Source organism: Ambystoma mexicanum, chromosome 5p (assembly GCF_040938575.1).
Source record: "Ambystoma mexicanum isolate Mex_15411 chromosome 5p, UKY_AmexF1_1, whole genome shotgun sequence".
NCBI lineage: Eukaryota > Metazoa > Chordata > Amphibia > Caudata > Ambystomatidae > Ambystoma > Ambystoma mexicanum.
Genome location: NC_090930.1, coordinates 580771480 through 580799335, shown reverse-complemented (window position 1 = coordinate 580799335; position 27856 = coordinate 580771480).

The window sequence follows — 27856 nt, the reverse complement described above, 5'->3', positions numbered from 1 at the left end:
CCTTGCCTGGATTGAATCCTATCTAGCACCTCACTAATTACCTGTATCTTGGAGGAACAACACCTATTAACTCGCTCCACTGGTTGCTCTCCTCTTTACAATCTACGCCTCTGCTCTTGGTGAACTAATGTAATCCTTATCATACCAACTCTTCCTGGACAATACCCAAATCCTCTTCTCTTTTCCTGAACTCTCCTCTGCTCTCTCTATCAACATTTCAAGCTGTCTCTTTGCCATTTAAAACAATGCATGGCCTTGCACACTCTGATGTTAAACTCTTCCAAAACAGAGGTGTTCTTCTTTCCAGCCAAATAGTCTCTCTCATCTTTTCCCCTGCCTATCCAGTTCCCACCTGACTCTCTACCCATCTCCTATTCAGCTAGAAACATCAGTGTCATGTATAACTCCTCGCACACCTTCTCTAATTTAACCTCCAAAACTGCAATGGCGGCTCACTGCAACCTCTTAAATATTAGGAAAATCAGGCACCTCCTTCCTTTCAACACTACCAAGCATCTCTTAATAACTCTTATCTTATGCAAACTAGACTACCGTGCCAGCATCCTTTTTGTTCTCCCCAACTATGCTTTGTGTCCTCTCAACAAGATCATTACTACAATAACTCTCTTTGACAACCCCCTCCCTTCACAACCGCTTCTTCTTACCAATACCCTTGGCTGGAAGACTGAGAATGAAAAACAGGGTCAGATTGTTCTATTTCTTCTCCTGATTCCCAAATCTATCTACATTAAGGCACCACAGTATCTAACCTCCTCTATCCAACTCTCCAAGCTTTCTCATAATCACTGCTCTGCCTCATCAACAACTCTTGCAGCACCTTCCCCTCCCTGTGCTTCCTCTTGGTTCTCCTCTTTCTCTCTTCTTGGTCAGCTTGCATGGAATTATCTTCCCTAAGCTATCCGAGAAACAGTCCACAACAATTTGACCAAAGCCAAATTGAAAGCCTACTTCCTCTCCCAAATTATCCTCTTAAACTACCTCATATCTGCCTCAAGCTAACATTCTTCCCGTAGCCTCTAACATTCCTCTGTCCCTCTCTTTCTCTGCTTTCACTCTAAAATGTATTCCATCATGTCACATCCCTAACATAGCTGGCCGTACCACCTACCTGCACTTAGAAATGGCTGATGTTAATTGTCCGTAATCTATGTAAGTCCATCCGTGTATTGCTCCAGTGACTGTTCCAAATACTTCTTTGGCAATGATTTATCCAAGAGAGGAACTCTCCAAGACCTGTCTCAGCACCTTGCCAAATGAAAATAATGTTGTCGATAATCCAATGCCACAGCTGTATTTGTTGACAACATGATTTTGTCTCAGATAACACAAAATGCTGTTCCCATGCTACCATGAATAGAATAGCCAAACTGGGTGCAACCACATCACCCATAGCTGTTCCTTTTATCTGTAGAAAGAATTGATCTTTGTACTTAAATAAGTTTTTTTAGCAGAGCTATCAAAAGTAACTCCAAAATGAACTTAGCAGATATCTGTCTAGGCGGACGTTCATTAACAAACATTTCCTGAATGCGCTGAATCTCCTCCTCCTGAGGTATACTCATGTACAATGCTCCTATATATAAAGTGACCAGGACCTCCTCAGAAGGGTCAAATGTCCTGCCTTCAAATAAATGAATAACGTAGGAACTGTCTCTGATGCAAGTCTCGGTTTTCTGGCTCATAGGTTGTAAGAATGCATCTATGGGCCTCATTATGAGTCAGGCGTTAAGGGGTTAACGGCGCCGTAAACGGCGCCGACCCTTAATGCCTGATTCCGAGGTACCTTTGCGGGATGGTGTTTTTAACGCCTGCTTTTTGCACGCGTTAAAAACCATGCCGCAAAGGGACCTTGGCGATAATTACGGCAACCGTAATTTACGGTGCCGTAATTATCGCCTTCCCCATTCCCATTATGCCCTATGGGGCAAAAATGGGAATGGGGAAGGGGCCATTGGTGAATGGGGAATTACCGCCCCACTCACCTTGGAATGGGGCGGTAATTCCGCCATCCACCATGGCGGAGTTGGGACCTTAGCGGCATGGACCATGGTGCTAATAGCGCCATGGTCCTCCGCCAAGGTCGTAATGAGGCCCTATGTATTTACATATAGGTTTCAGGACCGACCTACATCTTGCTACAATCCGGCACCCTGGTGGTTTCATGGCATCTTTATGTATTTTAGAAATAGCATAAAAGGATGGGATACAGCATTCTGAGGAGTTTCAAAACCAGAAATCGTCTTCAATAAGCCATTCCCTCTGAATTGCCAGAGATGTCACTTCTAAAATCTCCTTCTTGAGTGCATCTGTGGGATTTTTATGAAGTTATGATGGTCGAGGTAAAAAGGGTCCCACCCCTGGCCTCACGCCTGTCCTCTCCCTAAAAGAGGCCTGAAGCCTCTACATGGCAGAGGGAATATAAACCCTGATCCTGTGCCGTCATTGAAAGAGGTATCTAGTATCAAAATAAGTTACTCTTTATCTACGGTTTCTATCTGTATTTCTAGACTGCAAATTATTAGCTGCTATTTTTTTTATTTTTTTGCCCAAGGTGATATCTTAAACTCTTCAAATGTTTATTGATCTCACATATTTTATCTTGGATGTTAGTAATCACCTGACTTGAACAAAATGAATGTTCAGCAATATCCAGTTCTTTCTCTACTACCGCACCTAGGCGTTGTGCAGTGGAGATACAAAGAACCATCAAATTGCAACTGCACATAGTCGCTACATAGCTAAAATGTATTTTATACTCCTCATGCTCCAATAATAAACAGGGTTCATTACGTATGACCAAATCTGCCGTAATAATATTAGCTTTCAAATATTCCCGAGGAAATGGCCATGTAACTGTTTGAAAAGCTTTCTTCTTAAGTTTTAGGAGTTCCGCGCTGGATGATTTACTCAAAGGATTAGTATGGGTGTCCGTTGGGTCAAACAGTGAAAGGCCCCTAATAATTTTACTAATCTGCTCTTTGCTATAGCTCAGTGTATCACTATTGGCCATAGTATGAGGCCCCCAGTGAAAATAAGAGTGACAGAAGGCTAACAAAAATCAATCTAGGTGAAAATTAAAGGCTAAAAAGTGGTGCACCAGACAAGAAAAAGTCAACCAAATACATTTCAATTACAACTTGGACCTTAAAGACAGCGACAGCTGTCATATATCATGTACACATGTCGGACGGCTCGATCACTGTTGGGAACTGGACAACAATAGAGCTTATACAAGAGGTTTGTTCCCTACAGGTTAATTCAAATGCCACAAAGGTATATATATTTTCTATAGGCAATTGCTGTACCTAAACATATGTATAGCTCTGCTATCAATTTGAAAACTTAATTAATACAAGTTCATAACTCACATATTTAATGAATCAAAAAATCTATTTTATTAGAATCTTGAATAGACTGAAAAAATACAGAACTACAAAAATATGAAAAAAACATCAAAAGGTCGGAAAGGATGTCAATATGATACATATAAACAAATAACAAGCATGCATAGGCATTTGGAACTCAAAATGACATGAGGAAAGTACCAATGTGAGCTATCCTATAATGCTTCCGACCCTCATCGCGCTAATAGGACATTGGGTCCTACTCTAGTCCTAATCTACATATATAAGGACAGATGGTCCAACATCCTCTGAAACACAAGCATCTAAACTTAAAACGTGGCATTTCCAAAGTAAAGGAAAAATAGCAAATGGTCCCCAAACACATCACGTTCCTCGTGGTCTTGCCATTTTTTATGAAACTAATCCCTTTTTGGAGCCTGGGAAATCTGTTTGTCTGTATTGTTATTTAGTTGTTTACATTATTTTAAAAAGAAACTCTGCATGCTTGTTTCCTAACAAACAAAAGGAAATCTGTGTTCCCTTTATGAAGTGATATATTGTCTTTTAGCACAAGGGAGGATTAACATCCATACAAATTTGCAAAAGAGAGATACTACAGACATTATGAAAGGAACAGTTTTTCTCTTCGTTTGTGTCTGTACTTTCTTTATTGGTTTACAGTACAACACTATAGCACCTATGATAAAATAAGACCATATTGTTCTGTTTTTCATGATGTTAACATCAGTACCACACATGTAGTGATTCCAAGTGAAACAGTCCCTGGGATATACCCTAAGCCTAGCACTCCAAAGGGAGGGCAAGAAGAAGTGTGCTCCCTGATGTTAATAAGTAGCACAAATGGGGGAGGACGTGGAAGATATTGCAGACAATGACTGGTTTAACTACCTGTTCTCATGGATACTAACATGGTTGGCTAGTGCCTTCAAAATCCTAGTAGCCATATTGGTACTGGTACTACTAGCTTTCTGGGTTCTAAGAAAGCCAAGAAGGCAGTAGGAATGAAACCAGTTTTATATTTGTGCACACATCTACCCAAATGGATGACTTCCCCTGTAGGGTCAAAATGTTTATGTCCTCAGGACCCACACAATTACACAGATCACTGGGTATATTGTGATTTCAATGGGGAATGCTGCTATATGATATAGAGTTTGGATGTCCATGTGAAACATGCAGGCAGCTTGATGGGGAGACTAAAATCTGGATACCCAAGCATCGCTATTCAGGGGAGAGCAGAAGGGAGAGTGCATTCGAGGACGGGACCAGAGTGGGGTTTTTCAGATGCAGATGAATATGTCATCCATTGCATCTGCCCCTCCCCCTGGCAAATAACAGACAGGTGAGAAATGTTACTCACTAAGACAACCGTACCACCCTTATCTCAGCCAGGTGCAGCAGGACATAGAGGCAATTTAAACTGAAGATGGCAAATGTAGTCAAACTAACATTCTAATCCTACATTTGCATGCATTAGACACAACACAGATGTGCACTCAACATGAAGAACATGAACAATAGGTAATATATGCATTTGTACATGAAGAATAATAACATAGCATTGACTAGACATGAATAACACTAACATAACTGATGCATAAGCAGAATGCAACATGAAAGACACCTGAATACTGCTCACTAACACAGACAAACTTGTATAATGGAAGCTGCAGCATGTGTTAAATAAAAATAAGTCCCTGAGACTTCTAGAGAACTCAAAATTCACAGAAATACAGATCTGTGCAGAGCCCAGGCAGAAGCTAACAACCCAAGCCGAGGTTACAGTGGAATAAAGGAGGATAGGAATGGTAGAGACATGGTATGAGATAGCAATTTCCAGGAAGCTAGCAGTATACTCCTCATTAATTCAATTTGATAAAAAGCACAACTGACCTTTTGTTAGCCAGGTGCAGTCAAACTATAAGCCAAAGGATTCCATGAAGAATAGCTTAAGAGTGTTTTCAGTGGCAACAGAAAACAAGACACTTGCATGAATATTAGCTACATTCTCAATATATTCACAATAAATATATTCCCAACATGGTACCATCACATGCGACCCATAATTAGAGAACACTGTCCAAGGTTGGTTAGCATAAAGCCAACCAATCAGTGTCCATTGTGTTATGCAACCTATCAAGTTATTAGTCAACCAACCCCTTGTCATAGATATGACATATTTTATTCTTTATCAATATAGGGTTGATCTCAGGAAGAGCCATCAGACAAGCGTAACCCAATTAGATGTTTGAACCCTAAAGAGTGTATATGCAACCACTATCACTAACCAATCCCCATTCTCTGTAGGTTTCTGTAAACTAATAAAATGTGATGATGCAATTCATTATGATGTTGTGCTGCTTAAATCGTTGTTTGTAATGGAAGCGCTGAGAGCAGCTACATTTTAATGCTTGTATTCTTTCCTTGATTTATTTGAGTGATAATAAAGATGGATTTTGGCTCAAACTTTGTCTACTTCGTCTTTGAGTCCGGTTTGGTTGACTCCAAGTCCTCTGGGTTAATAGGGATTTTTTTGGGCAGTTTTAACATTTGATACCTGCCTGGGTCTGGCCCTGGCAACAAGCACCACGGGGCTGGACCATGTACTGGTTGAGAGTTCAATTACACCCAAATCCAACATCTTGGCAACATCGCCTGGGTGTGATTCTTTACAGTGTCTGACATCCAGTAACATCTAACCTTTGACAGGACACTGTCACCATTGTCAATGTCATGTCTGCACCAAGGGGTGAGGCCTCGTGCCAATGAAAACATAGGGGAGGAAATCCCTGAAGTCCCTCTGCGGGTCTGATGTCATATCTGGAGAGAGATGCACTCCCTCCACTGAGCCATCCTGAGGGTTGCTATGCAGCAAGTCAGGAAGGGGTTCACTCTCATCCTTCTCATGCCCTAAAGCTAGCAAGAGACATGACCCTTCCTGCCTTTAGTGGTAGGGTTTGAGCCTTTTAACATGGAAGACCTGAGTTTCTCTGTCTTTCAGTACTACTTGTCCCAATCCCTCCTTTTTCAAATCAGCTTCTGTTTCCACTTTTTGTACTGAAAGGCTAACTTCTTTTTTTGTAGCTCCAACTTCAATAGTTTAAGCCTCAGGGCATACCCTTGAAGAAACCTAGGGTTTTGGAAGTAAAATGATAGGAGAGGTGGCAGTCCCACTGTTAGATTCAGTAAAATACCCAGGGGCAAGGACCCCATTGAAATCTTCCCCCACCTCAGGAGTATCACACTAAGTGTGGTAGTGCACCAGGGCAGCTATAAATGTTGCCCTAGACTTATCCTTAAAGTCTATTTCTCTCTCTTCACAATCACTATGTAGAGCCTCTAAGTTCCTTCTTGTCAATGTACCATTTGCAATAAGTTCAATTCTTTGCAGTGATATCTCTAATACATACCACTAAACCTTTAACCCTTAGAAAAGTGTAGATTTTTGGTAGGTAGCAAGGTTAAACACTGAGTCCTGAATCTAGTGATCCCCCCACGCTGACACCAGTGTAAAAACTGGAGGGGGATATCTGTACATCTGCACATTATATTGTTGAGGTAGAGGCACAGAACACCTCAGCCAAGGTTCTCCAAGGAAGCTATGGATGAGCAACCAAGCTGAGACTCAAGGTAAGTGATGCAGGCTGGATCTTATGTACAGTGAATCCCCAAGGTCCGCACAATGGAATATCCACACAATATGTTAGGTGATAACATAGTTGTTTTATTAAAGGATACAAAGTCAGGTAGATGTACACAAATACATAAAACTCACTTTGTACTAGAAATGTAAACAGGTAATTTAAATTGATATATACAGTTCTACATGGTACCACATTATTGGGTAAGGGTTTAGCTCATAAACAACACTGTTGAAAGGCAGGTAATACTTTGAAAATAGGTAGGGTGTTTTCTTTAGTGTAAAAAGGAAATACTGTGTCAGGATCCCCTCACCTGGGCAACCTGTAAGGAAATGTTAAGGTGTACTTTATGTTGTATATAACAGCTCAGTCCAAACATTTTCATTAAAATCCTATTTCTGTTTCTACAGGACCCACCATCCCAAAGTACCTTGGAAGCACCAGGAGAAGATAATCCAAGATGAATCCTGAATCCATGGATGAATCCTGAGGATGGAAGATGCTCTTCCTCGTCACAGTACCTTGGGTGACTTGGAAGGTGAAGTGGCAGAGTTTCTCTGCTTGGCTCGACAAAGCACCTCAAGGATGGACCCCTCTTGGAAGAAGGAGTAGCTGGGACATCAGTGTCGAGCAAGAGAAGTGAGCCAAGCAATGCCAGAAAGGTAGCAATGCAGGTGGTCTCCTTCTTTGGGTAGCTACTTCGCCTGTGGATGTCCTACAAAGAAAAAACTTGTTGAGGACCTTGACAAGTCTTGTATGCAGAATATACATCTAATAGTGGTATTTGATGAATTTCAGTGGCAACGGGGGCAGTGCCATTAGTATATGTTGGGTTTTGGTATTTCGCAGTTGGCCGCCTTTTGGTTGTTTGTGGCTGTAGCCAAGGCACGGATGACAGGGTGGCTTCTGGCAACTTGGCCCCAGCACTCAACTGCACTGTGGACCCTCACCAAGTCTGGACCTTTTTAGCAAAGGGAGTAGAGAAAGGCGATGGGGTGTAAAATATTAAATAGTATCAGGACTTCTAAGTGTGGCTTGCTACCAAGTGAGACCTATGTGTGGCGAGTAAGGGAGCAGAGGGGAGATATCTGAACACTGTAAATTAAACTATCCTCCTACAGGTACAGGCAGAGCAGAGTTGCTCCTTTTTAATAGATCACATATTTTAGTTATTTCAAGTTCATGCACTTCTGATTTTGCAAGATAAATGGACTGAGGCAAAGAGAGTACTGTATTTCCGTTTGCACAGGATAGCACCGTGTTGGTTTTCACTCAAACCTATGTTTGGAAGTAAGGTAAAGTGAATATAAATGCTGAATTTCCCCTTACAATTTTTTGACACAAGTTGCTTGGAATGCTATTCCTGTAGAAGTATTCCTGAAAATATCGACTACACTGTTTCATCAGGGTCTTAAGAAGGGGCTGTTTACCTTTGTCTTTGCGTAATTTGTATGATCTGTGAATTTAATTATTATATGTATGTGTCTTTAATTCTGTTTTCGAACAATGTGCAATGCTGTGGTTCACTTGGGCTGCTACACAAGAGAAAGTTAAATCAAATACGTACTAAAGAAATGTGCTGCTGTTGGTTGAATGTCAGTGTGTCTTGGACGGCAGGTTGGGTTACCCTATTGGTTGGATTATACTATGGAAAAACATTCCGCAGAACTTGAATGTTGTGAGAACGTTATTCCTTCGAGGATACTGTTACTGGAAAGGACAACATATGCGGCGTACCTTTTCGGCTTTTCGGTGTATTTTAATATTTGTAGTTCAAAATGTATTTCCTACAAGTGATGGAACATTTTTGGCATTGCATGCATTTATTTATGTATTCTTATATTTAGCTATGTATTGTATATATTGCTTGTTTATTTACTTTGGGCCTCATTACGACCCTGGCGCTAAGTGAAAAACGATGGCGGTAAATGGTTACCGCCATCGTTTTCCGCCAGGTCCGATCATGACCCGTGACCGTTAACTACGATGCCATTAGCGGCATCGTAGTTAACGCTGGCGCTAACTGCGCCAAGGGTGCGCGCACGCGACCGGCCACACCGTACTTAACGCCATGGCGGAAAGGTACGCAAATGCCGACCCAAGCGGACATGCACCTAACGCCATCACCCAGCCCGTTAAGTACCTTACCGCCATGGTGCAAATAACGCCATCGCGAACCAACCGTAAAGGGCCATGTTAAGTGAATGCAGCTGCCACAGGTGCACAGAAACAGCACAGGTGAAGGCAATACAGACTCAGGGAAGCACAAAAAGAGCACACCCCACCCCTTCCCACACCCAGTCACACTCCACAATGATGCCAATACGACTAGCAATGTTGGGGCTGGAGGACCTGATAGCAATGCATGTGCTACAACAGCAACAACAACAACAACAACAGGCAGCACAGAGGAGACGCAGGAGGAGAAGGAGGGCAAGGCAGGCCCAGCAAGCCCCACCAGCACAGCCAGTGCCACCACACAGGCAGCCCCCAATCCCACGCATCAGAGCCAATCCATTTAACCTCACTGCTGAGCAGATCCACACCCTGTACCGTTTGGACCGGGACACCATCACCGCCATCGTAGACATGACACACAACGACATCGTCAGCATGATAGAAAGTCCAACCGCCACCCCCCCCCCCTACTGAAGGTAGTGTCTGTTCTCCACTTCCTGGCCACAGGCACCTACCAGCACACAGTGGGGCACCTGCATGGCATTTCACAACCATTATTCTCACGAACACTCATCCAAGTGCTCGATGCCCTCCTCAAGCACACAGACGACCACATCTCATCACCACGAACTGCCCAGGAGATTGCAAACACCAAAGTGGGTTTCCATGCACTAGCCGGCATACCCGGTTGCATTGGTGCCATCGACTGCACCCATGTGGAATTGGTGGTTCCACGTGCCAGGGAGGTACCGTACCGCAACCGGAAACAGTTCCACTCAATCAACGTGCAAATGGTCTGTGACTCCAACAAGATCATCACACATTGTTGTGCCCGATTCCCCGGATCAACCCATGATTCAATGGTCCTGAGGAACTCCACAATACCACGCTACATGGAGCGACATGCAGGCCCAAGATCCTGGCTACTCGGTGAGTCCAATGTCATGGAAGTGGGCAGGTGAATGACGTACCGATGCATACTCCACCTGGCAGAAAGGGGGGGTGATGCATACTCCACCTGGCAGAAAGGGGGGGGGGGGTGATGCATACTCCACCTGGCAGAAAGGGGGGGGGGTGATGCATACTCCACCTGGCAGAAAGGGGGGGGCATGATGCATACTCCACCTGGCAGAAAGGGGGGGGGGATGATGCATACTCCACCTGGCAGAAAGGGGGGGGATGATGCATACTCCACCTGGCAGAAAGGGGGGGGGATGATGCATACTCCACCTTGCAGAAAGGGGGGGGGATGATGCATACTCCACCTGGCAGAAAGGGGGGGGGGTGATGCATACTCCACCTGGCAGAAAGGGGGGGGGGGATGATGCATACTCCACCTGGCAGAAAGGGGGGGGTGGTGCATACTCCACCTGGCTGTGAGTAACACAGAGAACAGAGACAGCGGATGGGCACTCACAATGCACACAACCCCTCTGCATACATTGGGTGATGGCATGCAAAACAGGTCATGGGAGCCATGAGCATATACTGGTTGCATTGTGTGAATCATTCAGTGCATGTAGAAGTGAGCCAAAGTAACAGTTGGATGCGAGCCATGGCGGAACATCATGTTCCTGATCAGACAACATGACTGACACATACATTCTCGCATACATACAGGTGATGCAGGCTATCCCCTGAAGAGGTGGCTCCTTACACCAGTCCGGAACCCGCAGAACCAGCACGAGGAGGACTTCAACCGTGCACATACACGTACTCGTGTGGTCATAGAGCAGACATTCGGACTATTGAAGGCACGGTTCCGAAGCCTCAGCAGGTCTGGTGGCGCACTCCTGTATGGCCATGAGAAGGTGGCAAAGATCGTCATGGCATGTGTCATGCTACACAATATGTGCGTCAGACGGAATGTGCCCCTGCCCCCTGACGCAGAACTGCAACCACATGACGATGAGGATGAGGAGGGTGCAGATGGGGCGGCACCCCATGGAGGAGGCGATGCACAGGAGGGGCGTGCAATGCGCCAAAGTATCATCGACCACTGCTTCTAGCACACACGGCTGGTGTTTATCACTTGGAGACTGCACTTGGGGCACTGTGTGTCTCTGGGACATGCACACTGTGGACTGTACACCAATAAAGCACACATACGCAATGAAAATGTCCACACATTACTTTTTTTGAAAGAATAAAGTGTATTGAAACCATGAAATGTCATGTCACACCCCCTCCCACCTCCCCCCTGCACACCCCAACACACCCCCTCCCACCTCCCCCCTGCACACCCCAACACACCCCCTCCCACCTCCCCCCTGCACACCCCAACACACCCCCTCCCACCTCCCCCCTGCACACCCCAACACACCCCCTCCCACCTCCCCCCTGCACACCCCAACACACCCCCTCCCACCTCCCCCCTGCACACCCCAACACACCCCCTCCCACCTCCCCCCTGCACACCCCAACACACCCCCCCACCTCCCCCCTGCACACCCCAACACACACCCTCTAGGTGTCAACAGATGCCTGTGACAGTGGCCACAGGCTGTTACAAGCCCCCTCTCCCGGCCCCCGGGGCACCCCTGGCTGTGGAGCGCAGGTTACGACCGGAACGTCGCACGGGGCTGCTCTGCGCAGAACTGGCAGTGGAGGATGTCCCTGGCTGCCCCTGTGCATGCACGTCCTGTCGTGTGTGGGTGAGGCCAGTGACCGCACGACGCAAGGCCGCAAGTTCTGCACAGATGTCCCTGGACATGGCCTGCATGGCATCCCTCAGGGTGGCAGTGCTCTGCGCCACTTCGGCCCTTAGGGTCTCCGTGGCCTGTTCAATGCTAGACCTAGCCCCCACACATTCCGCGGCATGCTCATCCAGCATTGCGGACAGTTGATGCTGCCGTTGAGTGATGTCCTGGAGGGACTGCTGGCCGTGCTGGCCCATGGCCAGTGCTGGTGGAGTGATGGAGGGGCTGCTCCCCTCCTGTGGAGTGTGGACAGGGCATAGGGTGGATGGCCACTCCTCAACCTCTGTGTGCCCCTGTGAGTGACCCTCCTGGGGGCTGGTGTCTGAGAAACAGGGGGAATGTAGTAGGTCAGTGGGGCTTCTGACCTCGTGCTCCATGTCCGAGTCTGAACATGCAGCTGTTGCAGCTGTCTCCCCGATGTTGCTGCTGGCCGCTGACCCCCTGCCTCCTGTGGCAGGCAATGTCGGTGGAGGTGGAGCAGCTGCTGCTGGCCTGCTTCCAACAGGGGTGCTTGCCGGTGGGACCTCCGGTATGCCTGCAGTGGGACCTGCTTGTTGTGGGGTCTGCCTCAGTGCAGCTGAGGTTGAGGGTGCAGGGCCGTTGTTGATGGCCTTCTTGGCTCTCTTTGGCACAGGGGTGTCCTGGTCCTCTGGGTGTGAATCTGTGCCTGTGGTGGAGCAAAGGAGGGAGGGCGTTATTGATGGGTCTGCGTACTTTGGAATGAAATGTTTGACATTATTGTGGTCAGTGGATGAGGAAGATTTCAGGCAGTGCCATGCAGGTTGTCTCCTTTTGGTGTGGAATGTGGATGCAGGTATGCGGGTGCCAGCAGTGTATGCAGGGTGGTGCTCGCATGTGGCTATGGGCAGTGTTGATATGTGTTGCATTTACACTCTAGGGCAACCTTGTGCTACACATGATTGGACTGCTGTGACTATGGCATGTCTTGTTTGAGGCACCTACCTTCATCGCCTGATGTCGGAGCTCCCCTTTCCATCCCTCCGACGCCTTCAATGGATTCCATGCCAATCGTGGTTGCACAGATCTCCTCCCACGGTTGGAGTTTCAGGGGGGATTCCGACCCTCCACCGGTACCCAGGGCAAGGTTGCGGTTTGCTGAGATGACGGCTCTGACCCGTATGCGTAGGTCATCCCAGCGCTTCCTGCACTGCTGTGGGGTGCGGGGTACGGTCCCCACTTCGCTGACGCGCCCAGCCACCAGGGCCCAGATGGCCTTCTTTTTCCCGATCGCTGTCCTGGTCATGTCCGGGGAGAAAACGACACCTGCGTTGTCTTGCAGGGTCTCCGCAAGCATGCAGAGTTCCTCCCGGCTGAATCTCTCCTGGCGCTGGCGGTCACATGCCTTTTTCACAGATTTAGGCATTTTCGGGTACTTGGATGGGTGGGTGGTTGGTTGGGACAGGTGTCAGGGTTGGGTCTGGTGTTGTTTGGTAGGATGGCGATGGATTGTGTTTTTCAAGATGGCCGACGGGCTGTTTCCCGTTCCGGCGCAATGACGCTATTTCCGGTTCGACTTTTTACGGCCGCCGCTAATTACGGCCACCGCTACTTACGGTGGCCGCTACTTACGGTGGCCGCTACTTACGGTGGCGGAAGTGCACCTTGCTCGCTTAACGATGCCGGTAGGGGCCTTTTCCGCAATGGCGTTAATTGCATTACCGCCATGGCGTAATGCTCGTGCGCGATGGGTCGTAATGTGGCGCTCTTTACGCCATCGTCCCACGGCGTAAACGCTCATTACGCCATGGCGGTAATGACGGGCGATTACCGCCAGGGTCGTAATGAGGCCCTTTGTCTGTTAAGGCACAAACTCCCTAGGAGTGCCACTGCAAAAACAAGGGTACAGACATTATATATTACAAAGGAAGAAAGGGTGCGGATATACATAAAACCACAAACCAACAATAATGTATAGACAGGAATGGGGTAGTAACAGACCCACTATGCATGTATAGCTTCTGCATCAACATATAAAACCACAATATATGACGTTTTAGAAGAACATGAAAAGGTACATGGATTTCTCAGCACATGGATGTTTTTCTACCAAATATGATCTCAGTGCCCTCTGTACCTTCTACACAATGCAACTGTGCTCTTTCCATTTCTGTGAAAGAAATGCTATGGAGATAATGCAAGTTGCACTGATGGGAGATGTGAAAAGAAGACGACAGTGACTGCAAACATTGAATATCCAATGAATTGGCCACTCAATTCAGTTACTGACATTATGCTCAAGAAGCAATACTGTGGCAATAAGACACGAGGCCGCGGGCCAATACCACCCCAGGTAATGCCCCTGGGGCCATAGTTACAGGCCAGAGCGAAGCTTGGGCCTTAATGAAGCCCCGGGGCATTACTGTGGGTGGTATTGGCCCGTCGCCGAGGGTTTTATAGCCATTAGTGCCCCAGCCCGTTAGACTGGGGTACTAATGCCATTTTTTTCTGTTTCAAAATGCTGCTGCGTTCCAAAACAGAAATAAAAGAAAAAAAAAAGTTGAAAAAAATGGCCACCCGAAAGGGAAAACCTAGTCCGTTTTCCCTTTCCATGGAGGCCATCAGGAGTGGACGCGCTCGGAAGAAAAGAAGAAAAAAGAAGGTAAGTAGGGTTGGGAGGGTGGGGAGGGGATAGTTTACGGGGGAGGTGGGCGGAGGAAAAAAAAAACTTACCTTAGTCCCCGCCGTGGGACGAAGGCAGCCTCCAGCAATGGGGAGGCTCAGAGCAGGGATTGTCCCGTTTCGAGCCTCCTCATTGGCTAAGGGGCTGCCACGCCCCTCGCTGGGAACAGAGTACCCAGCACGCACTAACGTACATGGGAATACCATGTGGTATGGCTCGGAAAAGAGCCATCCACACGTTATGTTCCCGGGTACTAATTACAATTATGGTGAAAGTATTAATAGAGTCGCTTCTGGCAATATTTGACGACTGGTAAAAGCAAACTATACGATCCACTGGACTCCTCCTTTCACCTTTCCCTACTCCAACAAATCTTTACAGTACTGACCTCCTTACTCTGAAGCTGTTGTTAACCCTGTACACATATGAGTCAGGCCACCCCACTCCTGCTTTAACATGGAAATATAATCATACAGTGGGTGAGGCTGCATTTATGTATACCTTATTTTCAATAATGGCCTGTGGGAAGACATTGGCTGTTATTTGTTCCTGTCCAAGTGTACTCGTAAAGCTTTATGTCCCTACTTCACAATCAGCTGCTGTTCTGCGAGGGAGAATAATGATGCTGAACATATCTTTCCCTTCGAGACAAGTCTGAATATGAATGACCTTCACACCACAATACCCTGCGTCAGCTAAACTGGTTTGTTTTCGTAAAGTTAAGATTGCCCCCTCCATCCTACTTCACGAAGCACCCGAAGACTCTAAAGCATACACAACACGATGTAAAAAAGTAGATTGCAGAGAAAATAAGTTTGTTCAAATCAAATTTTCCATGGTTGCCATCATTTGAGCATTTCACAGGCACAGCTTTTCATTTGATGTTGTGTTTTTGTCCCTGCTGATTAAAACGACTCAAACCCTGATTCATGGAACTGTGCAAACTGTATTTTTGCAGTGCAAAGTCATTTTTGCAGTACAAAATGAACTTTGCACTGTGCAACGAATTCCATGAATCGGGCCCTCAGTCCTAGAAATCTTTCTAACATTCAGAGTTGTGGAATGTTTGTATTTATTATGCAACTTGCTAATAATCAATGCTGAGTGTTGTCTGACCCTGATCTCTTTTAAGAAGGTGAGCGGAGTTGGGTGAAGCTCAGAATGCCAGATTTATACACGCATATACAGAGCGGTTGGACAATAATTATGGTGAAAGGCGCTATAAAAAAGAATGGATACACAACGCTACAATGTCAATATTAATATTACACGCAACATATGTACATTGTGTTGCAATGATGTGTAATTTAGGCTAATTTTCGAGAAGAAATTAATTTGAATTTGTGTATGTGATTTTGCCGCAGGATATACTCTGTCCTGGGTCCACATAATTAAGCTGAATTAATTGGCACCACTCATTAAATGGAGATGTAAGAGTCTGTCTCAATATTTGCATTCCTATCTCGATGGTAATATCTGCAGCCATGCCAATGGCTTCACATTTTCTTTTTTTAATTGTCAGTTGTAGTTCTCCTCACGTAATGAATGACAGTGCCAAGAAAACTGGAAATTATCTTTAAAGAGCAAATTCTCATGGGAGCTGGTGTGCAATGGTGAGACCTTCTTTAAATTAGAAATAATTGAATAGCACAGTTGCAGGAATCATAGAAAAGTTGATTCTGAAGAGTAACTCGAGTTCTTTTACAATCCCTCATAGGACTGGGAAAGCTCATCTTTGAAGAGGTCACTACATCTCTTAATCTGCCTTTTTTTCCCCAGAGCAGAAATCCCTTGTTATACAACATTGAAGGTAGTCTTTTATTTGAGCATAATAGGGTCATTGGAGAATAGAGTTTATCCATTTCCATGGCATGTGACCTTTTATCCACACTTTGCAGAGATCTTGTTACAGGAGCCTCCAATAATGGCTGCATTTCCTTCATTAAATCGGCCTCAGCTTCTAAAGCACTGCAGATGACAGCGACATCAGACTTGTCCTGATACGCATCTATCCATTCGGGTGCAGCTGTTTATTTCATATGATGCTTTCTTTTCTAAATTGTTGCTATACTGAAATGGGAGCAACAATGTCCTCTGCACCCCATATCAATACACCAAAAAAGACAGTATAAAACAGCATTGTGTAGTTTGAGTGCCTGCGATCACCGTCAGAGTGTGTAGGTTTTACATAAGAAGGTAATGTTGCATTGTTTTACACACAGTAGGAGATTGTGGTAACACACTGGAACTTCGAGAGAGAGAATAGAGAACGTGGAGGACACGAGGTGGTTGGAGAGTGGAACAGAGAGGAAGAGGATAGCAGAGATCCTTTCATCGATATCACTTCTTATCTTACTGTCAGATACAAAGTTCTGTCATACAAAGTTCTCGTACCTGCACGTGTTCTCAAGCAGTCACTACAGAGATGCTGTGCCTTGATAGTGGCTGTTGGATCCGTCTCACGTCCCGCATGTGCAGTGACATGAGGCGCACGTTAAATAATGGGCCCGCCCTGTCGAGAAGGCAGGCAGGTCCAGGTCGTGTCCTCTTTGTGAGCTCTTGCATCCACTGCAGGCCCTGTTTGTTTCTCTCTCCGCCAGCAGCACCGGCAGAGAGAACTCCACACTGGCAACAAGAGGAGGGAGGGAATTTTGCTCATGGACATTATGCTCAAACGCTGTCAGGCCTTAAATCAACCCATGTCACAGGCACATTTTTGGAACACACGGTGGAGATACCACCCCATACCCAAAAAAAAAAAAAAATTCTATCTCTTTAAAAAAAATCCAAATTTAAGCATTCACAAAACAGAGCACGGTGGAGGCCACTGTGAATATTTTCTTTTCTCCCTGTTTGAAACAGCAAGCATTGCAGAGGGAGCCACTGCACCACCCATGGGGACACCCAGGAACTGCCAAGTCCATGGTGCCATGCCAAAGCATCAGCAAACAAAGGTGAGGAGGAATCCATTGCTGCCCACACACACAAGCTGAACACGGAGCCAAAGCAACATGGCAACTGGCCTTTCCAAAAAAGACAGGACACCGTCAATCAAAGCTGCTTCACTGACTCTGCCAATGCTGTCCCCTCAATCTCATGGAGGTGCCACGGCTGCATTAGGGCCTTTTGGCCCCCTACACCGACCCATGCCTGAATTCAAATGTTTGAGATGGCGATGGACTGCAAGCACGTCACAACACCCAGGAAGATGAGGTCACACCTTCTGCTCAATGTGAGTGACGACGTCCTCCACATTTTTAACACGCTGGTCTTCGACGATGGTGCAGACATTTATCAACTGGCCAAAGATGCCCTTACAGCACATTTCATGCCACAGTTGATTCCAGACTACGAAACCTTCAACTTTTGCACCACAGTACAGATGGAGGATGAGACACTGAACGCTTGCCACACAAGGCTCAGGAAACTAGCACTCTTGTGTGAATTCGACAACATCAAAAAGGAAAATCGGAGAAACTGTGCAGAATAGTGTTGGGGGAAAAAAGGCATCACTCTAGCCATGATCCTTGAATATGGACGCCAAAGAGAGCTGTCGCACACGAGGGCGGCACACATGGGCACCACGCTACAGAAGCTCCAACTGGTGCCAGCAACAACTGTGATAGCCCAGATCTCCAACTGCCAGACACCAAAGAATTCACTGCAGTGGCAACTGACAATCCCTGGGCCTACTGAGTGCAGATGGTGTGGTGGAGCATGCCATGCAAGGAGAAACTGCCCAGCGCAGGGAACCACATGTGGGGCATGTGGCCGGAAGGACCACTACGCATGTGTCTGCAGATCCTCAGGGCAGCCTCAATGGCTACAACCACAACAAGCTAAATCCTTCTCCAGGAAAAAGAAGCAGACAGATACGCGTTGCATAGCGGCCGATGACAACTCATCGACAGACGAGTCTGCAGATGAGAATGGCGACACAGTGACGGATATGGGGACTGAAAGAATGAAGAGGAGGAGCAAAGTCCATCTGATCTCAACACTTAATCAGATAAGCATGGAGCTGAGAAAGAAATAGAGAATACACAAATGCCTTGTGTCCATACAGGGGAAAGAGACACTGGAGCATCGGTAGATGTCATGCCATCGACAATGTTCCTGACACCACATCCTTGACCTGACCTTAAGTCAACTGAAACACTCCTGTTCACCTACGGAAGCAGGACACCATTACCAATGGAAGGATGCGTCAGACCGAAACTAAGTAGAGGTGAAACTGTCATCAAATCAAAGATATACATTGTCAATGCTGGAATCGAATGCCTGCTTAATGGGGATGCAGCCGAAGTCCAAGGACTGATCCGGTTCATCTTCAATGCCACAGACTCATCGGACGTCACCAACCTCCTAGAGAAGCACCCAGACATCCTCAACGGCATCAGATGTTTGAAAGGCAAGCTCATAAAACTTCACATTGACCAGACGGTACAACCCGAGCAGTATGCCACAGGAGAACTTGAAAAGGCTGGCATTATTGAACAATTTACAGGGCCAACGCCCTGGGTTTCGCCTATGGTGGTCACGAAGAAACCGAAGCAACAAGGGAAAGTAAGGATTTGCATTGACATGCGCCTACCGAATGCAGCAGTCAAGAGAGAGTGATTCATCACCCCCACATTAGATGAGATCATTACAGAGCTCACAGGGTCGAATGTGTTCTCAAAAACTGACCTCAACACTGGATACCACCAGTAGAAACTACACCGTGACTCAAGGTATATCACAACCTTCTCCACCCATCGGGATCTGGGGCGGTACAAGAGGCTAAGCTTCGGCAGCTCCACATCGGCAGAGATGTTCCAGCAAGCCATCCAAGAAGTGATCCAGGGGATCCCAGGAGTGCTGAATGTCAGAGACAACATCCACATCCAGGCCAGTGACAGGTAGGAACACATGCGTCATCTTAAGATGGTGATTAGCAGGCTGGCGACCGCAGGCCTAACCATCCAATGGGACAAATGTGAGTTTTTGAAATAAGAGATAATATTTTTTGGGTAAGTTTTGAACAGTGAGGGGGTATCAGCAGACCCACAAAAGGTGGCAGACATAAAGGAGGCTTTACCCCCCAATGACACACACAGAGGTACGCAGTTTCCTGGGGATGGCAACCTATTGTGGTAGGTTCATTCCCAACCTGGCAACCAAGTCCGAGAAACTCAGGGAGCTCACCAGGTCGAACACCTAATGGAACTGGAGCTCTGAATGCCAGGAGATGTTTGAGCAAATCAAGATGTTTCTGTCATCAGAAACAACAATGGCATATTACAACCCAACGTTGATCACTGAACTATATGTCGATGCTAGCCCCATTGGCCTTGGGGCCATCCTGGTCCAACAATCATGAACAGGCGAAACAAAGCCCATTGCATATGCCTCCCAAGCCCTCACACCCACCGAACTTGGATACTCGCATATCAAAAAGGAAGCCATAGCGGTGCTCTGGGGCTGTCATCATTTCCACATCTACCTCTATGGCCGGAAATTATTCAGGGCCTACACAGATCACAAGCCACTCATCATGATCTTCACAGGGTCATCAGCACACCCTCCGGCCAGAGTTGGGAAGTGCCTGCTCCACCTTCAGCAGTATGAGTTTGAGTTGGCCTACCAAGCGGGCAAGGACAATCCAGCAGATTTCCTATCCAGGCACCCAAGGGTCACAAACCTGGGGGATGTGAGTGAAGCTGAGGAAACAGAGGAGCACATATGTCAAATCATACACGCCATGAAGCCAAAGGCGATCAGCATCGAGGACATCGTAGAGGCCACTCACAATGACTCTTCTGCGACATATTGAAGAACACCATCATATCTGGTGATTGGAATTCTTTCATTCCCCATGTATATTACTTCATGTCAGTGGCCAGAGACTTCCTGAAAGGTATGTTCCCAGTACGACAGGAAATGTATGTCACCAGCAAAGGTATGATCCCGAGGGGACAATATTGTGCTTTCATAATGTCATTGTCAAGTCCTTAGTACGTGGCACAGGTGGATTTGGACCTTTTTAAGATGGCAAATACGGCATGCTCTACGTATAATATCAATGAACATCCTATTGTGATAGTTGCCGACTTCACTATGGCAAAGGCTGCTGCAGCCAGATCTTGTTCAAATGAAAACTACCCTTTATTAGTGAGCCCAGCATGCCACTGTAATACGCTAAAAGTGGTGGCCAATTGTGCTTTTTTGTGTCAGCACTTCTGCCATCATCTGCCCATCTGAGTGTGAAAAAAGGTGAATCTCTGGGGTAGTGTTAAAACAGGGGCAGTGGCAACAAGATCTTTACATTCCTGAAAACTAGTGAGCAGCTCTTCAATCCATGTGATGGCACTTTCTGTCATTTGAGCCTCTTTGAGTGTTTGTAGTAATAGTCATATGTATGTTCGAAAATCCATGCTCTTGCATTAATTACACAACACTAAGAACTTCTGCATATTCTTATCCGTCACTGGTTGGGCTATGCTGCACACTGCTGCTGCACACTCTGGAGTTGCTCTCTAGCCATTAACGAAAATCATTTGGCCGAGGTACAAGACTTCCTGTTAATAGTACTGTATCTTTGCCCTGTCCACTTTATATCCTTTGTCATCCAGTAATTCAACAAGTTGATGGAGCCATCCCTGTACTGTTGTTCATTGGCAGTACACACTAACTAGTCATGTGCATAGTGATTGATTGTGCTTGGCACATGAATGTTCCCTAAATCTGCATGTAACACGCTGTTCAAAATAATGGGGGATTCACAGTACCCCTCTGGGAGCCTTGTGTGCTGGAATCGCCTCCCACCATGTGTACATACTGTGAGATATTAGGAGTTAGGGTACAATTGAACAGAGAAGAATGTATTTTTAAAATCAATAACTGTTAAGTGGGTTGCTCCAGTGGGTATGTTTCATAGTACTGTCACAGGATTGGGCACAACCGGAAAATCTGCCTCTACCATGTCGATCAGAGTAAGTCCTGAATCATCCTCCAGCTAGGACCTTTTGATTTTTTTATAGGGTATATTCAGGGCTTATATGCAGTCACTTATTTCTGAGACCCAGCACTGATTTTCTCAGACTCAGTCTAGTTATGATGAGATTTTTCAGAAACGTTATATTTTAACTCTCATTCAGTAGTTGTCACGCAACAAGGAACAACAGTGTGCACTGGGCGGTTCATTGTTATTCCTGAACCAAATGATCCAGATGGGCAAGGCAATGCTATTATTCATGAATAACAGTGAATTATGCTCCAGGCAATGCTGGGTGCTCCAGTCATCTTGCATGACAATGGTGCAGCTCTGCTACTGCAGTGTGGGTTGACAATAAAAGGACAGTTAGCAGCACAAACACATGGGAAAAGCCAGGGAAAAGTCCACTGCCCAAGAAGAGAGTCTGCCACGGCCACCAAACAATACATACTAATTTTACTGCAGTGTTTGATAGGCAAGTTCATCAGTTCAGGAATGATTTTTCCTGTATTTGTGAATTAATTTACCATACAAGGAAAGCATGTCTACTTTGTTTTCTGTGGATAGATGGTCAACATGTTCCACTGGCTGCATTTTGAATCTGAGCTATATGTTAACAATGATGATGTGTTCAAAGAATCACCCAAACATTTGCCTTAAATTAGTAGGTTTTGTTATTTTATGTCGATTGGTATCTATAAATTCTGTCTGCCATGGATGGTGCAGCCATCACCTGCAATAGCCGGTAGGATTGCAGTTGCAGGTTATACCCTAAATATGGGGACACTTTGGGGCACTGCCATGAATGGTGACAACCGTTTGATGTGTGTTTTGCCTGCTTTGATGTGCCCCAGGTATGCTAGAAAATATCCAGGGCCTGGCATATATAAGCACTGGGTATATGCAGGGAGAATGAGATAGTACAATAATGCCTTTGTGTAAGAGGGCTGTGATTGTGCCATCTATGCCCACTTCTGCTTCTTTGGACAGAGGGTACTGCCTAACTCTGGGCAACACAGCTCCCGGTTTTAAGAGTAATCTCTATTGGTTCAACAGTCTGCAGGATCTCCATGTCATGGGGATTGTTTCTCCACACATTATCAGGCACCTGCGCTATATCACTTTGAGCAAATGGTGGGATGTTTTCTGCCAAAAATATGGGACAAAGGACAGCCCAATATTTTATTATGATCTCACATGGGACATACACTTCCAGGACAATCTCCCCCTCTTTGTATTTGTCTTCAAACAGATTGCTCTCTGTCTCTTAATGTAAAGGCTGGGTCGGCTCTGTGCACAACACTGTGCAATACTCTCTTCCCTCCATATCTGTGCCTATCAAGACAGCCTTCTATTTATTTTGATACCAACCCCTTTCTATATACAACATATATATGGTCCTTTTAACATATTCTTGGGGCAGGGATGGACAGAATATGAATTCAGATGGTGCCCTCCAGCACTGATTGGCCATGTGTGGCACTGCATTCAACATTACTGTAACCCCATAGATAAAAAGATCGGGGTATACTGGTATCCCGAGGGCTGCCCCCTCACTCACCATGTATGTATGATAACCATCGTCCTTATGTGGCACATCCCTGTGGTAGAGCACACCAATCCGCTCTCAGCTCACTGAGCATGTCTCGCCCTATCAGGTTGATGGCAGAGGATCTCGAGAACAACAACAGAGCCTATACCACCCTGTGCCCTAAATTGATGGCCAACTCTCCTGTAAATGGAATTGATTTTACTGCCCATAGAAGCCCTGCATGTTCATAACCTCACCTGACAAAGGGAAAGGCCCCTCACTGATACACGATTTCGTTGCACCTGTGTCTACCAAGAAAATTAATGGTGTGTCTCTTATCTCCACATTCATGAAGGGTTCCTCTTCTGGGCTGGCAGTGACTGACAGGACAGGGCACGCTAAGGTTCTCTGAGGGCTGTCATAATCTGGGTATGTGTTTGTCACTGGGAAAACAAAAGTGTTTACTCCTGCTATACTGACCCCTTCATAGTGCATCAATGTGCCATGGGACACTGCATTGCTGTTGGGCACTTGGTGGGCCTGGTTCTGCATGGGATGTACCACATACACTGGTGTGTTACCCGGCACTGGCACTTGCAATTGTGAGAATGATGGTAGGGGAGCAGGCAGAGCTATGGGCAGTGATGCGGCATATAAGGCAGAAGTGGGTGTGGGGGCATAAGCCTGCTTGTATGGGCCCTGCACATATGGGGCATCTGCTGATGCTAGGTAGCCACCTGACTGCTCCTATATTCCCAAGCGAAATGCCCCATTCTCCCACATGTCTAACACTGCCCCATGTTTCCCACCTCTGGCCCATTCCTCCAAAACCTCCCCTTCCTCCGCGAGGGCCTGTGAACCCACCTCTCCACCATGGGTACGAGTCCAGCCCTGATACTGCATTTGAAACCCACTGTTGCAATAGTAGCCCCCTCCTCATGCAGGTGCTGCTTGTACATCTGCCTGAAGTGCCCTGTGCTCTCTCTGCGCGTCTTGCAGTGCTGCTACCATCACCCCTTCCCCCAAATTTTTGCTAACTTCTTTGAAACCAGTTTTGCTTCCTCTGTTTGCCCTCTCTGTGTCATTTCCTTATCCTTCTCTTACAACCCTTTACAATGATGCACACTTATGGAATGTATCTCTGCCCACCCATTTGTTTCAATCCCTACTAATTTGTCAAGTGCTTTCTCTAGCTCATTGGGGATCCTTTTTTTGACCACAACTCAGAGAAATTGGATTGACCGATCCCATGACTCACCTTTTTCTGCTCTCCACGTGTCATGTGTCTGTAAAATATACTGTGCAAGATCCTCGTCATCCCCCATTCCCTCATTCGGGCCCTGCTCCCATTCCCATCTCATCCTCACACCACACCGTTCTGTAATGTACACTTCTTGTCTGCTGTCTTCCGCATCCTCTATCCTCCATCTCAATACGCATGTCTCTGATTGCGGTACTATCAATTCTGAACAAGATGTCTCCTGCCTTCCATTCATCTACCCCATGGGGTCTGTGGTGTTTCTGGTGACACTGCATCATTCCTGATGGGGCAGAGGGTTACTCGATTGCAGAGGCATTGGGTGGGGTAGGGGTCGGGATGCTTGGTATGGGTGGTTCACGCAATGTCTCTGTGGGGCAGAGCCACAGTTCAAATACTTCTTTTTATTTTTTAACTTCTTCCCCTTATATTTCACTGCTAGGCACCTGTACATATGGCCTAGAACATCCTTTTTGTTTGCCCTGTTCTGGCCATGGCTTAAACATACCGTCCCCCCTTGCTTCAATCACCCTCTTCCAATGTTATTTCATTTTCTTCTCCCTATAGGGATGCACATATATGCTCTAGTGAGTTTGGCTCCACGTTTGCCATCTCTGTCTGGGTGTTATGAAGTACCCTTACTTATTAAGGTTCCGATCCAGCTGTTCCTTGTCATACCGTTGCCCTCCCTTTAACCTGCCACCTTCCTGTTTCCAATGCCCCACCCCTTCCCCTCATCACACGTCACAACCAGCACCTCACTCTGTTCTCATACCAATGGAACCCATGCTCCCTCGTACACTCCATGCACACGTTCACTCCACTCCACTTCAATGATTCTACACAATAAACCATGACCCCACCCTGGTCCACACCATTACAATAAAAAACATCACAACAAAAACACCAAAATATTATTTTTCATTCATGTGTCCCCTTTATATTGGATGGGGAGATCCCATGCTGACTGAATATACTGAGCCTCTACACTTATTCCACTTTTCCTCTCAGTTATACAGCACTGTCTTCTTCCTCCCCCAATTGAGAAGGTCCCATTACTCCTTTATCCTGTTTACTCCATATATTAATAAAAATAAGTTGACAATACAAATGCCACGTGGTCTTCCTACTCAACAACCACACATCAGTCACTGTGTCACCACTCTCCCTCTCAACAACCAACAGTTATGCTTTGCCTCTCCTGCCCTGGTTGTTTTCTCTTGCAAAAGGGGCACTTACATCTACATGCTCTCCCGAATTCCGCCATCATGGGAGCCCGTCAAAAGCCTGCACAATCCGGCAGAGGCACACTGCAACAAAGAACAGACAGGAATTCTGGCAACACGTCTCCTCTAAACTGGTCCAGGTTGTGTACACGGGACTGGTCACTGTAGGTGGGAATCCTTCAGCCCTGCAAAGGGTCTCAGACCACAACAGGGTCACAAAACTTGTAAGACAGACCACCAGACAACTACGCACAATAAACACAATCCCCTGTGGAAAAGTCTTGGTGCACAGAGCTCATTGGGTTAGTTCAAAGCAGACAGAACATTTTAAAGAACATCACCATCACTTGTGATGCAAACAGTATAGAGTGTTATTCCACCACCCTCATTGGATGCCCCCTATGTGCATATTCCTAGTCCGCTATAGTACCTTGATCGATTGGCTGCATCTAATCTACTTCGGCTCCCTGACACTTGGGTGCCAATTCATGGAACAAATGTGCGCCGAAAATCTTGGCGCAAGCTGGTGCAAGAGTGAAAAAGCAAGCACACGTGCACACGTGCGACTCATGGAAGGGCCTGCGTATTTTTACTCCGGGATGTGCGCCAAATCTGAGCTTGGCGCACACGGGCTCACACATCACAGCAACATCCCGAACGCTGTGCACGACACACACAGCGAAAGCGCTCAACGTCGGCACACACACCAAAAAGTGGGCGGAACACGGGACGGAACAAGCAGAATGGGGAACAATGCATGAAAAAGAAGTCGTAACTGGGGAGGCACTGCAGGGAAATACATGGAACGCCCACACGCACGCGATCAACACATATTCATGCAATTGAATACGGGAAACCTGCGCACGCTAAAAGACGCGCTCAGGCGTCAACACGTCTGCCACACAAAGGCAGGCGAAAGCATCCCCGCGTGCAGTATAAAAGTACACGCAAACAACAAACACGTGTATACAGCTATGATGAATGCCCCATTTGTCGCAGCACTGATCGTGGGATACAGCAGGAGGAGGAGAATAGCCAGCCCCTGCATTTTTTTGCCCCGCACCAGCCTTTTCTGGGATGCCTGACGACCAGGTCTATGGCAGGTATAGGAGAAGGTGCTCAATGTCCTGCATTTTTTGGCCACTGGGTCATTTCAGCGGACAACTGCCATAGTGGAGGGGTCTCACAGGCCATGCAGTCACGCAGCCTACACCAGGTGTTAGCAATCATGACTGCGCGCCCCTCAGTCCGCAGGCATATTTACATGCCCAGAACACCCGCAGAAATTCAGGCCGTGGTCCAGGGCTTTTACAGGGTGGCACACTTCTCCAAAGTGCTCGGTGCCATAGATTGCACCCATGTGGCCCTACGTCCACCTAGGGCCATTGAGCACATCTATCGAAACCGCAAGCACTGGCATTCCACCAACGTGCAGGTTGTATGCGATGCCAAGAGAATCATCACTTCTCTCTATGCAAACTACCATGGGTTTACCCATGACAGTTTCACATACAGAATGTCCGCTCTGAGCCAGGCCCTGGAAGCTGGGAAGCATGGAGACACATGGCTCCTAGGTGAGTACAATGCCTGTGCACATGCATACATGTCACACACAGACAAATACACAAACCCAATTAATCACAACCATTATCACCTCCCCAGATGATAGTGCCTACCATTTGAGCAACCACATAATGACGCCAATCCGGAACCCCACCACACAACCCCAGGTAAGAAACAACGCTGCCCATATTGCAACAAGGGGCATAGTGGAACGCACATTCGGAGTGCTCAAGTCACGCTTGCGCTCCCTCGACCACTCTGGCAGCTAGCTACTATATGCACCCCAGTAGTGCGCAGGATCATTGTGGCAGCATGTGTCCTGCACAATGTTGCAACACGGCGGGACGTACCGGTGGACATGGTGGTGCCCCCACAACCACATGCACAGGCACTGCTCATGGGAGGGGAAAGGGCACATGGCGAGGCAGCCCGGACCCAGCTTGTGGCCACATTTTTCACCTAAACTCCCACCCCTGCGGAGTGCACACAGGCGTGGCACATACCAGGTGACAATCAATGATGACAAAGAGACAGTCAACTGTCACAACCTTACCACCCTGAGAATGTTGCCAAGGAAATGCTACATTGTGTGCATCCCTAGCTACTTAAACATAACCAATCCTGTGTGACCAAAAGGAACACATGCAAACGTGTGTATCACACCACCCCCTGCAAAACAGGCAATGACAATCACTGGTATGTCACCCCAACCCTCCCAACCCACATCACCCTTGTCTGCCACACCATGACATGGCAT